This window comes from Emydura macquarii, unplaced genomic scaffold (assembly GCF_026122565.2).
Source record: "Emydura macquarii macquarii isolate MOO-44397 ecotype Brisbane River unplaced genomic scaffold, CSIRO-AGI_Emac_v2 contig_3671, whole genome shotgun sequence".
Lineage (NCBI taxonomy): Eukaryota > Metazoa > Chordata > Testudines > Chelidae > Emydura > Emydura macquarii.
In genome coordinates, this window is record NW_027133808.1 from 6,030,595 (window position 1) to 6,048,716 (window position 18,122).

The 18,122-nt window shown below is 40.8% G+C and overlaps 1 protein-coding gene across 8 annotated transcripts in view; it reads right to left on the reverse strand.

The window, feature by feature from the left end:
- The window catches only part of PCCA (propionyl-CoA carboxylase subunit alpha), a 415,109-nt gene that overhangs the window by 192,527 nt on the left and 204,460 nt on the right, over window positions 1-18,122 (reverse strand). The gene's annotated exons all lie outside the window — the stretch shown is intronic.

The following is an 18,122-nucleotide window of genomic DNA, read 5'->3' on the forward strand; positions in this document are numbered from 1 at the left end:
AATCACCAGGCCCTTCTTATGTTTTAGAGACACCGTGTTAGGAAAGTTATGTAAAACTCTACATTACAAGCATAGCAATGAAAACAACGATTCGATCCAATAAAAGACATTACCTCAGCCACCTTCTGTCTCTAATGAGTTTACAGCATTTATATAAGATTTCATAACATTCTGTCATTTATAATTCATGAAGTTTACATATAGATCTTACCAAAAAAATTACCGAAAAAGATCTTACCAAAAAAAAAAGACTTCTGTGCTTTCTTCATACCTGTACACCATCCTCTCTAGAATACGATCTTCATACATTCTTACTCAATCTTGCCCAGACAAATCTCTAATAAAGTTTTTCACTCCATCTCCAGCATTACATGGCACTAATGGTCACAAAAGCTAAAATACTGGTTCTTGGTTTTTTGCATTTTCCCTTCTGCTTATCCTTTTCTGTCTCTTTCTTCTGCTACCTTTTCCTTTGTCTTTTTTCTCCATTTTACTGCTTTTTGGAGACATTGTGCCTGCAATGAAGGGGAGCTTCAGGCTGTTAGGAGGCAGAGAAGGCCAGGATTTGTGGGTAAATCAAACTCCAACATTCCCACATTAGAAACCCTCCACACAACTCTGCTCTCTGTTGCTTCTGACTGTCCTCCCACAATAATATGACTTTCATGCTTTTGAGCTATATTTAATACAGTGCTCCCTCAAAAACATTCTGCAATGAACCCCACATACTGAAGGAGCATCTATCACAGAGAGATGAAATGAAAGACTGGGTAAATTATTCATTTATTTTCTCATTTAAACAAAAATCTCTCATATCCACAACCACTGGGGAATCAAACTTACATTCAACTGCACTTTGTTAGAAACATTTATCATTTGTTTCTGAAAACTATGTTGACTATATAAGTAGCACAACACGCTGTTAAGTCTATGTAATTTGATTGAAATGTTGAAGGAAGGTGAAGATTTTGTAGAGGTGTATTGAGGCGAAGGAGGAGGCAAGAATAAAGCATCCTCCTCTATGAAATTGCATATATCTGCTATTTAATGCAATCCAGCCATTTTGAAAGTTAAAAATTCTGAGAGCCATCTCTGGACAGGATAATTTAGGAGTATCTAGAGAAAAGGTAATCTCCATCAGAGATCACTATCCTAACTCTTCCTGTAATTTAGGGAAAACTTTTAACAAAAGGTTTCCAAGAGCCATCACCAGCATAACAAAGATCTGGCTAGAGAACAATGTCCCACAAACAATGGCATTTCTTAGACGTTAAATAACAGTTATGATAGTTATGTAATTATATGAAGAGCATAACCCATATAATATTACCGGGGTTGTCACTTTCATTAAGAGTTCTAATGTTTAGAGAAATGTTTGCTAGCTTTATATTTTAGAGATGGTCACTTAAAAAGTAAATTTTCAGGGATCAGTAGAAACTGCACCTTAACCTTGAAGGCTGTTTAACTAGTCTTTCCAACAGCTATAGTTAAAAATAATAAAATATGACATTGCTGTACTATTTCTACTGGAATAGATAAATATAATCAAGCTTCATAACTGCACATCTAACAAACTATTTACATTCTTTTTTTCTGAAATGGAAATACCACCACGGCAAGGAAACGAACAATACAGTGAATGTTTTTTTTCCTCTCTCCTTCTCCAGCTTTAGAAACATGAATAACATTCTTGTAATCAAATGTACAACCCAGTTCACACACTTTTAAAAACCTTTTCCTCCTATAGTCTGCTGCTGGTGTGAATTTTCTAGCTCTCTCTGTGTGGCCGATACTGAAACCACTTTCAACACATGGAATCTGACTCTGGCCTCATGAAACAATGTTGTAGCTCTAAAGACTAGTTCATGAGCCATTAACCAGCACCATACATCTAGTTCAATTATGAGAATTTAACCATGTGATTAAAAGAAGATGAGACTCTATGCCACCTGGTGACTAGGTCATCCGAGATTCTTGGATGTTTACATATATATAACATGAACTCCATTCTATATACTTCCACTAAACAATTTAGTAAAACCATATGGAACTGTTACAGCAGATAAATGAATGTGACCTGGGAACAAATATAATCTATATTTTGGATACTACAGAGCAGAGCTATCCAAGCATAAGACTAAGTATTGATTTTTCCCCTAATTTTCCCACTTGAATAGAAACTGCAATAAATTAAAACATGACAGATTTTCAAGAGCAACTTCAGAATTGTAATTAAAAACACAACAGAGTAGCCCTTCAGTGTTTCTGACTTTGATTGAATGCAAAATGTAATATGTTACAATGTGAAACCAGATCATCTCATGTTTTTCTTTCCTAAACCACTATAAGATCCCTGTTGAGATGATGGCTGATGACAGAGATCTTGGTGTCTCAATTGATTGTCCCAAAAGACCTGAAATCAAAAACTACCATGAGTATCTTAATTCATTCCAAACCATGTGCAACAGAAAAAAAAATCAGAGGCTTCTGCACTGCTTTAAGTTCTAAAAGTCCTTTTGTAAGTTCAATAAAAGCAGGCAAACCTAGGTGTTTGGGAAGCAATATAGTAAGTGTGTTCTGCATATGTAAATTAGTATTTTAATATGCAATAGTCTCCTTTCAAAATACCATGAAAGACTGTCTGTCTGTTCCCAAGATCACTTGTTTAAACAGTGAATGGATGGTTGATCTATTCTTTAAAAGTGAGTTTACAGCTTCAATGATGTTCCCAATCACAGACTGAAAAATAATAATGTGCCACCCTAAGTTTTCAGAAGTCTCGAAGTTTTAGATTTGCAATTTAGCATGACCTTTGTCAAAGTTCATAAGGTCTCCATCTGTGTGTGAATAACTGCCAGGCTACAGAAACTTGGACCCCTAGGACAACTTGCTCCTGACTACCTGCTGCTTCCCAAACACTGGCCAGACATTAGCCCCCACTCTCACAGGATCAAACAGAGGCCAAAAGGCACTGCTTATTTCATGCAAAGTTAGAAACTAAACTGAACTATATTATATCCCATTCTGCAACTGACTACCTGACATCAGTTCAGGACTTAATTTTTATTTTTTTTTAAAATCACATTTTGTAATCCAGAACACCAAAAGATAAAAATCACTAAAATTTAGTTTCATTTTATTTCCTTCATAAAATAACCTTTTATTTCTCTACATCTCATTCACATTGTTAAAGATGCCAGTATAAATAAGGATCACAATCACAGCTTTGTTGTTCCTCTCTCTGACCTCTTGTCCATACTGCAATAAAACACTCACAGATTGGCCATGTCAGCTGATTTGGGCTTGCACAGCTCAGGCTATAAAACTGCAGTGTAGACATTTGGGTTCAAACTGGAGCCCAAGTTCTGGAGCTCAGAGCCCAGGCTCCAGCCTGAGCGTCTACATTGCAATTTCATAGCCCCGCAACCTGAGCCCTGCAAGCCCAAGTCAGCTGACCTGGGCCAACCGTGGGGCTTTTATCGAAGTATAGACACTGAGAGACAAAATACAGTAGAGTTCATTTCTTTTTCCTTTTTTCCATCATATTGTTCACCATAAAAAATTAATGAAACCAAAGATCTGCTTAAGATGTACTTTTTCTTCTTTATCTATTACAGATTTTAATTTTAAGACAATATTCCTCAACAACAGCCTCATAAAAGTGTCAGAGTTCTTTGGGTCAATATCCTAGTTTTTAATTTGAGGAGACCTAAAACTATATCTAAACATCATTTTGGTCCAATTAATTTTGTGGTCTGATCCTAATCTCTAGTGAATAACTGTGCACATTGCATAATCACCACATAGTTTGATTAGTAACCTTTGTACCCTTGTATAGGAACAGAAGGACCAAAATCCACTGTCAGAGCTATATGATGAAATATGCATATTGCTTACCTATCTGCTTTGAGCAGGGGGTCGGACTAGATAACCTCCTGAGGTGCCTTCCAACCCTAATATTCTATGATTCTATGACTGCATCTGGTCCTACTCCATGCTATCTGGAATATGCTTATGGAACAAAACCACAAATACCAATAAATTCACGTTTTTCAAAATTAATTTTAAAAAATGCAGCCAAGCACATGTCGTCCTTCTCCAAAACACCATCACCAAAGTGAAGAACATGATAAAAATAATTTTGTACAAAGCAAAATTATATAGAAGGGATGCGGATGGGATGATTTACAAATTACAGTATTTAGTCCCTAAAAAGCTGAATAAACTTGGTTTTATGCCTTAGCAGTCAGTCCCTGAGCAATATTTTCACAGTAAATATTTACTGACACTAAACATATTCAGTGTTGATTAGCCCTTTTACAGTATTAAGCTTCTGTCAGCTTGACATTCACAAACACAAATCTGCATTTATCCATGTAAACTTAATTGGAGCCCTACATGCCTCTCTGCAGATAAACAATTCAATACATTTAACTTGCTGAGAATTTTAATTGTGTTAAGTGGAATGGAAAGAACTTTATTTGCATACTTATTGATTGCTAAAACATAACATTCATTTTTATGTGGAATTTGAACTGACTAATGATAATTTAGCAATGCTAGTCTGCAAAAATACTCTAGTACTGTACTTTGCAAGTTTACATTCAGTAGATATTCCATTTCATTTCAGTAGGACCTCAAAAACTAAATAAATAAATAAATTCAAGTATTACACTGAGTTGCAATTCCAGACAATGTTATCACTGAAAGATCCAGCTATGCAATGGGCCAAATTCTGCTCACTCACAGCAGTATAAATCCACAGTAACTCTCATGACTTTGTAGTTTATGAAAACATTATCTTTTAAAAATAAAATCAATTATTCCTCCCCAAAATACATCTTATGAAACTAAAATCTTACTGGCCACTGTGTTAGTAATTACAAAAAGTGTCACCATAACACCCATCACCAACACACACATTCAGGTGCAATGGTGAATTCTGTCCACGGGTGCTTATGTGTGGTTTCTGCTTACTTTAATGAGAGTTATCTGGACACGCCGGTGAAAGAGATTCCATCCCAGCAACTAAGGGGAAGGGCTAATTTTTTTAATTGCATAATCTGTGCACAAAGGTCTACATTCAACCCTTTCTTGGCACCACTACTCTCAATGTTCCCAGTGGGAGCTGTAAATGTTACTATGTCCAAAATTCAAGAAGGATGTCCATAAACTGGTGATGGCTCAGAGAAGAGCCATGAGAATGATTAAAGAATTAAAAAACATGCCTTTTTATGATAGACACAAGGAGCTTAAGCTATTTAGTTTAATAAAGAAAAAGTTAAGGAATGACTTGACCACAGCCCATAAGTACCTATGTGGGAAACAAATATTTGATTAAGGGCTCTTCAATCTAGCAGACAAAAGTGTAATAGGATCCAATGGCTGGACACTGAAGCTAGACAAATCAGATTAGAAATAAAATGTACATTTTTAACAGAGAGAGTAACTGATCTTTTGGAACAATTTTTTTTAAAAGATATGTTCTTATTCTGGGGAAGTTCCATAGTTTGTGTTCAGGGGCAGCTTTGGTGGAGTCCATACACACCTAAAGAAATCAAGATACCAAGAGGGCAAAAATAGGCAAACGTTTCTCTGGGCCCCGTACAGAGTGGCAGTCCCAGGGAGGGTGGAGAGCAAGCCTGCCCGACACTCACCCCACAGGAGCAGCTGCTGTCCTGTGAGGCTGAGCCCGGCTCCCCATTCTGGGCACTGCAACCTGACATACAGGGTTGCAGCAGCACCTCAGGTTTAGCCTGGCCACTGAGTGGCACTGTAACCCCAGATGCCAGTTCACAATGCCCAGAATAGGGAGCTGGGCCCATCCTTGCAGCACAGGAGCCACCACTGGATGCTGAGTGCAGAGTAGGCTCACTCTCCATCTCTGTCTCACTGCACCAAGCCAGGATCAGGGTTGTAGTGCTGGGGTGGAGAGCAGGACTGGATTAACTCAGAGTTTTTAGGGGCTGCAGCCTCAGGCTAAGAAGGCACCACAAAAATAAATCCCCTCCCTCCCTCCCCACCCTTCTCCCATGTGACATGGGCCCAGCGCCCTGGCCAGGAGCCACTCCCGGTACCAAGCAGTGCCGCACGAGGGCCGCTCCCCCACCTCCACCCCTCACAAGACACAGGCCCCAGCGTAAGTAAGTGTACTGCTCAAAATTATCTCACATGCCACGTTTGGCACACATGCACAAACCCGTTCTACATGTTTGAAGACTGAAATGTAACCACAGAATGGCTTTATGTTAATTAAAAGGCAAGTTTAGTATAGCGTTAATAGCCTCGATGCCATAATTGTGATCATTTTGTTTTAAATGAGGAAAAAGACTTGTCTAATCTAATAGTCCCAGGCCCACAGGAGAGTTAATCTGGGCCTGGCAGAGGGTGCTGCCGTGGGTGGTCAGTGTTCCCTCAGTAGTTTAGCATAGTGCACCCACTGAATGGGGAACCTGCATGCGCCCTGTCTGTGTTACAGAGGTGGTCAGATTAGATATCACAATGATCCCTTGAAAATATAAGCAACACAGGCATTAAGTTTTCTTTTCACCCACCTAATAGACCAGCAAAAAAAGATAGGCTATTGTATAGTAAAATCATAAATCAAGGTTTATACATTAGAGGTTATACAATGTAGGTTAGAGCCTACATTTGAGCTTAAATGCACTTTTGAACTTTTTAATGAGATTGAAAATTTCATTATTTGTGGCATTAGCTATCATGTACCAATGTTCAAAGTAGAACAACTGTTTGGGGTGTGAGGTCAGAAGGTTTTGTCAGCTATAGCAGATTGAAAAAAGATGAACACTCTTCTCTCTCCCTCTCATCACACAGCCACCTCCCTCATGCACTCCCCCACTCTCTCTTTCTTCCCCATTCAGAAAAAAGAACTAAGACACTTTACATTAAGGAGGCCTGGCTGAAGACAACAGCATTTCCTCCTTATTCTTTTCCTCCCTCTAAGTATGCCGCATTGCATTTTCTACACTGTTCCTACCAGCATAGATCTTTGTTTTGTTTTTAATCTGTCTTGCTACAAATTTTACCTTATTTTATTTCTCCTCTATTGTCTCTATACTGTTACCCACCTCCTCCTCTTCCTGGTTTTCTCTTTTAATTTTCTGTGCTTCTGTCTTTTCCGTTTCTGTCCTTTACTGTACCCTCTGATGATGCCTTCTGAACTGCATACCACAATGCTTCATTGTTCTGCTGCTGCTCCCATTCATCTGTAATTGGCTTAGAAGTGAAAGGATGGAAGAAATAAAGGAAGTACTCTGATTTACCTCAGTGTCTGTACCCAGAGATGGCACTAGTGAAGGTAACTGCTATGGTCTTTGGTGGTAGTAACAAATTGCTAGTATTTTAGTTATTTTCCTTTCCCCACTTTCAAGCTCAAAGTGGAAGTACTTTGGAACTAACTAACTCTCTTGTGAAGGGGCAGAGGTTTCAGTGCTTCTTACGTAAAGCTTAGTCCCAAGCTTAGATTGACAAGTCTCATTCTTCCTCCTATTGATATAGTGATGAGAAAGTCCACCGTATACATGTAAATATCGCAGAAACCACTTTTTCAGTAAACGTGAGCAGAAAACCACAAAAAATAAATAAATCAGACAATATATAGTGTTTCTGGGGAAGACAGTCACCGTCAGCACTAGCAGCAAGGAATCATAATACAATATAGAGTTTACCACATTCACAACACCAACCTGCCCATTTAACATGTCTTCATGTTGCTCAGATATGGCACAATAGGAAAAAAGCATAGAACCTCAAAAAGTACTAATCTTATAAAGCTATATCAACACAAATGTTATTGCAGGACTGATATCGTTGTTTGCAGTGCTGTTGTAGCCATGTTGGTCCCAGCATGTAGAGAGGCCAAAAGAGTGAGGTAATATCTTTTACTGGATCTACTTCTGTTTCTGAAAGAGACAAGCTTACGAGCTACACAGAGTTCTTCTTTGGGTCTGGGAAAAGTACTTAAAGTGTCACAACTAAATACCACGTGGAAAAGATTGTTTAGCATAAGTAGTTAACACACATTCAACGAGAACATTCAACATGAAGTGGCCCGTTAACACCTCCGCACACAGGACAAAAAAAAAAGGGAGGTTAATTGATTACAAATTGTTGTAATAAACCATCCAGTGTCTTTGCTAGGCATTAAAAATCATCATTTTAATAAAGTTATGAATTTAAGCTCCCATGGGTCATCTTCTGAAGGTGTTGTGCAGGTTTCCTTTGAAGACAAGAACTCAGAGGTCAGACATGGAATGACCGTTTTGTGAAAAGTGTTCACCCACGGGTGGTATGGCTTTTTTTGTTTTTGTTTTTTGTTTACCACTTTTCTATGTGAGTTGACTCAAGAGCATAGTGATTTTCTGGTTTCACCCACGTAGTTCTCATTGCAATGGATGAGGTGCACCACATCTTGCGATAACATGTGTAGGACCCATAGATCTTGAAAGGTGTGTTTTGGAGGGTATTGATCATTGTAGCAGTGCAGATATGTCTGCAGTTTTACATGTGCTATTATGGCCTAACTGCTTTGGGTTCTTGGTCTGTGGGGAGTGTGCTTCTCATGATGAACTTAGAGATGTTGGAGTGGCTGTTTGAAGGCCAGAAGAAGGGGTTTGGGAAAGATTTCTTTCAGGATGTTGACCCCATCATGTATGGGTTGTAATTGTTTAATGATAACTCACATGGATTCCAGTGTGAGGCGGTAGGTGACAACTAGGGGTCTGCAGTGCAAGGGGGATTTTTTTTCTTTATTTAAATACATTCTCCTGGGGTAGTTGGGTGGCCCATCCCATGATGCGATTTACTTCTTTGGTGAAGTGTCCTTGTTTGGTGAAGGTAATTTTAAGGTATGTATCTCAGACTTTCTCCACAGAGTATGTTCTGTGGTATCTGAGGATCTGGCTGTAGATAATAGACTTCTTGGTGTATCTGGGGTGGTTACTGGATCTTTGAAGGATAATGTGATTATATTTTGTCTGTACAGTTCAGATCATAGTGTCCAGGGAGTTGATGCTAGTATGGCTGTGTTCTAGAGAGCTTGATGGATGGTTGGTAGCTGCTCAAGTTGTGGTGGGAAGACTATGAGGGAGTTTAAGTCATCTGTCAAAAGGATGAAAATATCAATGTATCTCAGATACATCTTTGGTTTCATCATGCATTTGTCCAGAAATTCTTCCTCAAGGTGGCCCATGAAGAGGTTAGCATATTGGTGGGCCATCCTAGTACACCTAGCTGTTCTTATGGTTCAGATAAAGTGTGTTGTTGAATGTAAAACTGCTATGGGTGAGGATGGAACAGATAAGTTTGGTAATGTGTTTGAGGTGGATAGCTGAATGTTGTCCATTCTCTTGTAGATATGTGAGTCAGGCATCAATACAGTAATTGTGAGGGATATTTGTATATAGGGAAGTGACATCCATGGTTGCCAGGATGGTATTCTGGGGGAGGCTGTTAATGTTGCAGAGTCTGTGGAGGAAGACAGTTTTGTCCTGGAGGAAACTGACCCTTTGTGTGGTGAGAGTGCCTTGATAATGGTTTCTGGGAGACCTGATATTCTTTCAGTAAGAGTGACATGACCAAATATGCTGAGTCTGCCTGGGTTCTCTTGTTTGTGTATCTTGGGAAGCATGTATAAGGTTCCTGGATTGGGTTTGTGTGTGGGGGAGGGGAAGAGAGCTGCTTAGGGAAGGATCTGATGTTAACCTTAAATTCTGGGTGAATTGTGGTGTGGGGTCTTCTTTGAGCTCTTTACAGTAGGTGGTCTCAGACAGTTGGAGGATGGCACCCTTTTTATCTTCTGGTTTGATCACTATCTGGTGGTTAGATTCCAGGAACTGTGTAGCTGTCTTCTCAGCCGTGGAGTCATCATGGTGGATGTGATGTTTGTTAAGGATTTCAGAGTCAATTTTTTCCCCTGAAGCACTCAATGTAATGATCAAGTGGTTTCATGGTTTAATGTGGTTTCATCCATTGGCTGTCCAGTCAGATGATTCTTTTTTCTTGTGACTCTTAGTGGGGAAGTGGTAGCTGTGGGTAGTATCATCATTGTCGTCAAAGAGTTCTTTGAGACTGAGTCTGTGAAAGAATTCTCCTAGTTCTCCCCACGTTAGCATGGTATCAGGCTCTGTGGTGAAGCAGAAGTTCAGTCCCTGGGAAAGCACATTTTCTGCTCCTTTTAGGGATAGTCTTGATAAATTGATGTGGTGGGGGTGTTGTGTAGTGTCCATGTGGTGGGTCCTGATGTAATGGTTTATCCTGGAGCAGAATTATGTGATGATTTCTTGTTTGAGGTGGTCCCTTCTGGAGTATGAGGGATGCAGCAGATGGTCACTCAGTTTTTCTGAAGTCCTTTTGCAGAGCTGTTCAGGAAACTTCAAATTGTATGTAGTGGTCAGAGGATTACAGATGGTGAGTCCTCTAGGATGATGTTTTATTTCTTGCATTTTCTCAGAAAGTAGATGTCACTGTTTGTGATCTGTGCTATAATATTGTTCATGGACTGAAACCTGTCCATAGGCAAGTACGTCCTTGCAGTGATTGAATCCAGAGTGGTCCCGATGAAGTCCAGAGGCTGTGTGGAGTTCAGAACAAATTTTTTCAGCATTTACACTGAGACCCAAGGAAGTGAAGAGGTATAGCATCATTTGAGTCACTGAATGGGCCCTCTGGCATCACTTGGCAACAAGCCAGTCGTCAAGATAGGGAAAGACAATACCAAGGCATCTGGCATGAGCTGCCACTATCAAATACTTTGGGAAGACTCTGTGGTGGTCACTATGCTGAAAGGGAGTACTCTGTACTGAAAATGGTCCAAGCCCACCACAAATCTGAGGACGTCTGAGAGTGGAATGAGTATCTACATAAAAGTAGGCATCCTTCATGTCAAGAGCGGAAAACCACATTTTCTTTTCCAGGCCAGCATGACCATATGAAACGAGTTTGTGAATGAAGTGGTTGAGGTGGCAGAAGTTGAAACTGGTCTCCATCTGCTCTTCTTTTTGGGTATAAGGAAAGAAGTTAAATAAAAGTTGCTCCCTTGGTATTGAGGAGAGACAAGTTCTCTCTCTCCTCACTCTTAACAGAGAGAGTCCACCTCTTGCTTGAGAATAGTCTCGTTAGAATGGTCTCCAAAGAAGGGAGGGGAAGGGAGTTGTGGAAGAGGTAGGGAAGCAAATTTGATCATATAGCCAGAGTAGATGACATTCAGAGTGCACTATTCTGTTATTGCACTCCAGGTGTTGACAAAGAGTGCTAGACTACTTCCAAATGGTGTGTCAAGGTCCCATAAAAAAAAAATAGCGCCTCACCAAGGGCTGAGACTGGGAAGCTGAGCCTGTAGCAGAAGCTGCAGGGAAGTCACTTAAACCCTCTGCCTTTTGCATAGTGGTTCATAGGGCCTCTGATGAAAAAATTGTTGAGCCATGGGTCAAGATCTAGACAACTGTTGATGGAACTTCCTCTTGGGAGCAGGTGTATATAATCCTAGAGTCCTTCAAGGTATGGAGAGACTCGTCCATATTCTGATTGAATAACCATGATTAATCAAAAGGGAAGGTCTCTATGGTATTCTGGACCTCTCTACAGAACCCTGATGCATGGAGTCGTGACTCTCTGCACATGACAACGACAGCAGCCACGTCTCTAGAGTGTTGGAGGCAACGCAATTTAAGTTGCTTGATCACCGTTTTGGGGCCTAGCATAGCTTAAGTTGCTTGTTTGACCATTTGGGCCTCAACAGCTTGACATCTTCCAGCTGGCAGAGAAAAACAGGAATACCGAGTAACCTTGCAGATGTCTCAGTTTCTGCATACCATGGCACATAAGACAAAATACATAATGTATGCTTGCAGCTGCACATAAATAACGGTGATGGGAATAACAAGTTATCCTTGAATGTCAGGGGGATCATTTTTCCACTGCTAAGGGGCATATTTTGTTTACCGTTTATCTTATTACCAGATGTTGTTTTGACGACTCCCAATTATTATGGTGAAAATCGGATGTGGTTAAGGCTAAGAACTCGATGTAGGTGACAGAATATATAATAATTAATAAATAGATAATGAGGTGAAAGTTGTGTATAGACAAGTATAAAAAGTCATAACTTAGACAAAGGGGCACATTCCATCAACACCTGATTCCACAGGAGGTGCTGCCAGTCGGACCAGAGGATCCACTGACTCCCTTGCGGGGTCCCTGGGGAAAGCCGTTCCTGTATACAGCCGTCTGAGTGACTGCTTAGCTCTTCAGGTTTAGTGAGTATGATATACTGTAGTTAATTTTAGGCTTTGTATTTAACTAATATATTTATAGAAAACCTTGCACATTAAACCTTACTGATCTGCAAATCGGGCGTATCGTGTCTCACTGGTATCCACACTGATCACTAAGCATCCGGTATCATAGAGAGTGTGTCAGCAGCATCAAAAGCAGATTGGAAAATGGACTTTCCTTTTAGTTTGGCTTTATCAATCAATGCCTGGAAACAAACTCTGTCCTGTTGTGGAAAAGGCTGTCAGTAAACTCCACAAACGTAGAATAGTTCAGGAAATCGCACTTGGCCATTAGTGCCTGGTAGTTGGCTATACTGAACTAGAGGCTAGATGACAAGAAGACCTTTCTCCTCAGTAGGCTTACCTTTTTGCCTGCAAGAGTGAACTGAAGGTATTATTTTCTAGCCCTTTCAAAGCCGCTTGGACCAACAAAGAGAAAACAAGATTTCAGCCCCTTTGGCCACCACAGAAAAGTTTTTTTTCCACTCTCTTGGAGGTGGGACCACAAGTGTCAGCGATGTGTCAAACAGCCTTAGCTGGCTCCATTATAGCTTCATCAATGGAGAGTACTATTTTGTTGGATCTAGATGGGTGTTTGTGCTGGGATTCCTGAACCTCTTCAAGTGAAATCTGTAGTTCACCAGCAACTCTATAAAGATGATCCTGGAACTGCCTGAATTCATCGGGGGGAGAGGGAGAATTCATCCAAAGACAAAGAGGGCAGTCACGCTGGTTTCAGGAAAACCGCTGGATCCGGTGTGTATTGCTCTTCCTCTTCTGAAGGATGCAGAGGGGGATCTGAACGTCTCCTTCGGAGGGTAGGCAAGGAGTGACTCCTTAACAGTCCTGACTGATTCTGCAGGGAGCACTGGTGCCAGGGTCCCCCAATATGGCCAGTAGGAAGGGTCAAAAGGGAGGGACATGAAGGCCCCCCATGGCATGGTGTGCCAGCAGTTCTGACCTAAAGGCGGAGGTTGGTCTCAAGCTGCTGTATGTGTTTTGGGTGGTGGCGGATATGTAGGCTAAGGAAACAAAAGTACCATATATGCAGTACACTTCCCTCTCCTCTCACACATTCATCATAAGCAGCTCCTGCTTCAGTTTTTTTGTACCTATTTTTCTTTTGAAATTTCTTTTCTCTTGGTATTTTAATGCTATCACTATCTTGTCTCCGTCTGTCTCTTCTTGTTGATTTCCTCCTTCACTACTGTTCTCTAGTGGCTGTCTTACTTTTCCCTCCACTCCTTTTCTTGCCCACTTTTAGTCTCTTGTTGTTTCCTTCCACATGCTCTTCCTATTTTTTCTCAGAATACTCTGCCTCACTACTCCCTCCACGGCACAATAAAAATAACACAATTTCTTAGCAAAGTAATGATAGAGCTTCGGAGATATTGATAATTTTACTTTCTTGCTTTACATGCATCAACAGGGAATAAAGAGCAACCTGAGGATGTAGCACAGTTTACAGGAAGTGTTGACACTTGTTGGTACAAGCAACCAATCCAATCAGACCCTTAGCTGACTACTGAAATAATCAATTATCTCACTTTTCCACATAAAGGAGCTCATTTTAATTAAACAATCATTTTAAACACAATTCACAGAGATAGACATACTACAAAACCGTTTCCAAAACATCATGCTATGTTTTAAATATTTTTTCAGTGAACAGATTAAACAAAACAAAACAAACTACAAGGATAAAAGACTCATTAGTGGGTGGGGGGTTGAGAATCACACAGCATCCCATCTGCTTAAACATTAGATACGATAGTCTTTTACTAATAGCATGTTTCAGCTATTTAAAGAAAACACTCTTACATCTTTGAGGATTTACAAATTAAAGAGGTAGTTTGGTCAAAATCCAACACACAAAAGGGCTGCAAGATAGGTCGAGTTTGGACAGGAGAACAATTAATAACCTATATTAAAAATACATAAATAGGGTGAGCACAGCATTAGCATCTACTAAGCCACTCCAACTCCAAATCCCACCACAGAAGTGAATCATCATTCTTAATATAGAAGGACATTCAATTTTCCTTCAGCAGTCATTGGATAAACTAGAATTGTGTCAACTTGGGAAAAATCTACATTTGAACTCAAGGAAGCTTGTCATCAGTGGACCGTACTGAAAGACCAGTGGATAAAAACGTGTTGCTGTTAGACCATTCCTCATTCAGAAGGCTCGCAGTCCAGATTCTAAACACAGATTACTTATCCATGGAAGAGCATGGACTCTATCAAGAGTAATAGTGTAGATATCTAGTGTAGAAAATAGAGCACAGGTTTTGTGTTCCAGTGATTGAACTGAATATTACTTCAATGATTCCCAATTTCAGTCTTAATACTTGGCTAGTGGATTCTAGGCTCTCTTATTTCAGTGTACAGTAGTTGTACTCTCCCACTACATCTTTAATAGAATTCTAAACTGAGTGTAGCTTCAAAAGTAATTGTAGTGGGGTGGCAGTCATCCCCCCTACCCCTCTGGCTCAGAGGAAGGCCACTCCACTGTACTACATCACAGTGATTTTAGTCTGGTGACAGGGTAAATAGCAAATTCAGTGCTAGGGTCCTTGACCCTTCTGGTGGGGCAAAGCACTAAATCTTGGGGAGCTCTGGTCCTCATATAGGGTAGGGCAGGACAGGAGGCAGTCTAGGGGAGCTCTTGCCCTCAGGCAGGGTAGAGCAAGTAAGCAGTTTATAGCCTCTGGCCATCAGGCAGGACAGAGCAAGTAACAGGTTAGGGAGGACCTGGCCCTCAGGCAGAGCAGAGCAACAAGCAGTAAAGTGGACTCGGGCTCTCAGGCAAGACAGTGCAACAAAGGGTTTAGAGGCTCTGGCCCTCCAGCGGAGCAGAGCTATAAGCAATCTATCACCCGACATCCTGGCTCGGGCACAGCAGGCAAATGCAGGCCTCTTGGCCAAAAAGGGGCTGGTAGCCACCCCAGGGGTGGGGCAACTGCAGGGAGTAGAGGGATCTGAGCCCACTCTCTTCCACCAGGTCCCAGCCCAGGGCCCTGACAGTGGCAGAAGGGTCTGCCACTGGGTCAGCAGGGATCCTACGACAACAAACTGACCCGATTCTGCTCGCAGAACCAGATCAGCATCTGGCTTCCCTGGGCTATTTCCTACTACAATCTGGGGAGGAGCTCCGTAATCCAGGCATCGCCATCCTCATCAGGGTATTTGGCAGTTTCAGCAGCTCCTCTCCGGACTCAATCTCCTCCAGTGTCAGGGCGTCACCTAGCTCATAGAGGTCTGCACCAAGCAACAGACGTTTGTCTCTTTCCCTTTCTCTGGTTCAGGCTCAGCTGAGTTGGAGGCCCCGTCTTTTATACCTCCTGTCCCATCTCTCATCTTCTGGTAAAGGGGGCTGGCCTGGCCTGGTTCTCCCCCCCGCCCCCCACCCAGCTTGGAGGGAGGCCACTCAGGCTCACTTCAGTAATGCTGTTACAAATATTATAATTGATTTTTTTCAACATTTCCCCCCCCCCAAGAAACTGATATTTCAGGCATTATACATTACAGTTCACCTTGTTGAAAACATGCAAAATTTCAATGAAAGCAAATAAAATTTGCTTAAAAAAAAGCAAACAGCAGTTTACCTTGAAGTTAAAACAATATGTAGATGCAAATGAAGGAAGCCTATTTTAAATAAACATAAAAAAATAGACCACGTCCAATTTCACCATTTTATTTGTGGAGTACAGAGACTGTGCTCAGATCTGGTCAGAGTAGAGGGGAACAGAGACTCTTGCCTAAAGAGATTATAATCTAAGAACTCCATTTAGGCTTCTAAAAAGCAAAATCATAATGGGCTGGGGGAAGAGGTACCATGACACATCAACGATAGAGAGAGACATCAAGGCCAAGATGTTCAAATTAGGTTCCTAAATCCATATTTAAGCAACTGAGTTAGTGGGCAGATTTTCAAGAGTCTTGAGAACCCAGAAGTGCCCACTGATGGCAATAGAAACTTCTGGGTTTTCAGCACTTAACAAACTAGACCATTTATTTAAGAGTCTAACTTCAGTCACCTTTTTTTTGTAAATCCTGGCCTATGGCTGTGTGACGTATAATCCCTCTAGAGGCACTGGGAGAAGTAACTGGCAGAATAGCCACTCTTACTACACTGCTAAAGAACTCTGGCATGCATTCTCCTGTGCTGTTATGATGCACCAGCAGCTACACAGAGTGTGAAAGGACCATGGGAACACTTTTGCCATGCCCAAACTTAATCATTCTTGGGACAAACTCCGCCAGCAGTATTAGCTAGTAGTACATCCTCCTTAGACACAACATAACTGTTTCCTGTACCCCTCAGTAGAAAATCTATTTAGAGCCAGGCATAGTTTAGCCCTAGATAAATGGACACAGCATGGGCTGAGGATCTGTTCATCACCAAACGGAATATGGTTGTAGACAGACTAAAGGGAAGGGGGAAGGCAAGTTAGTAAAACAGAAAGTTGACCAAATGCTTACCAGCTTCTGGTGAATCCTCAACCTGCATTCTTCACTGTACAGATAATTACAGGAGGTGTCTTACTCCATGTACTGTGCAGGCACTGAGCACAAGTCAGCATTCAATAATGTTCCCAACAAGAATAATCCAGTAAGCATGTTCTATATACACTGAGGAAGCAGGAGACATTTCAAGACTGATCAAAGCTACTCCCTATATATAAAGAGTGAAGCCATGAAACTATCTAAAAGTGTAACCTGAAAAAGACCTGCACAGCAATTATGCAGTTTAGATGTTTGGAATAAAATTTAAGGTTGAGATTTTCAAAGCCACCCTAAGGAATCTGGAAGCCCAATTCCCAAATCTCAGCCTAACTATATAAAAGTTGATTTTTCCTAACAAACAAAAGATTTTTAGGAAAATTAGCTTAAGTAAATGTGCCCATGAGAGGTGCTGGATTAGTAGCACTGGAAAACAAAGTCTTCTATCTGTTCACAGAACAGGTATGCAACAAGAAGTAGCACAGTAAGCTTTCTCACCCCACACCAATAGGCCTTTAACCTGACTTGGGGACCGTCTTGGGGGGGAAAGAGAAGGGATGTTTCAGTCACTATGCCATTTCAAGTCCCTAGGTTCTCTATTGAGACAGTAATGAATAATATTGTAATGGTGGGTTTTGTTCCTGGTGGATACTTATCCACTAGGAATGGATTAAGACCACTAATTTCATGAAGGTCACCAAGCTGCCATTAAGATGGTAGAAATAAAAGTCCTTGCCAATCTGTGCCTGCTTTGAACTGGTGACACAGAAGTGGTGAAAGACTCTGTATTCCATTAGCAGACCCCGAGCCATCCATTTGCAATCCCCTGGGCTTTTATCCAGTCATTCCTTCCCACCCCTGGTGAATGAGTGAACATTTTTGTTTTGAAAACAGATATTCTTGCACATTTACATGGAAAATTTCAAAGACTAAAATGGATTGTATGTGGAGATGATCACCTAAAACACCATATAACTCTAAACATTTCCCCCTTAGGCTGTGCAGTTTATTACATAAAGAGAAACAGCCAATTTGTATAAAGCACAAAATATTAATATAAAATGATGTATAGATCCAAGCAAGTTTTGTTCTTTTTTAAAAGAGGAATGCAAAGTACAGCACTTTGCTGTTCTGAAAATTCATATATACAAGTATACAATGCATATACATATGCATATACAATGCATATACATATATAAAAATTAAGTATACAATGCATATACTGTTACATTAATTTCAAAATGAGGTATTAATTATACTCAGTCTACTACTTGTGGCTGCTATGTAGACAGGCAGTGACTTCATGGTATGAGACACTAACCA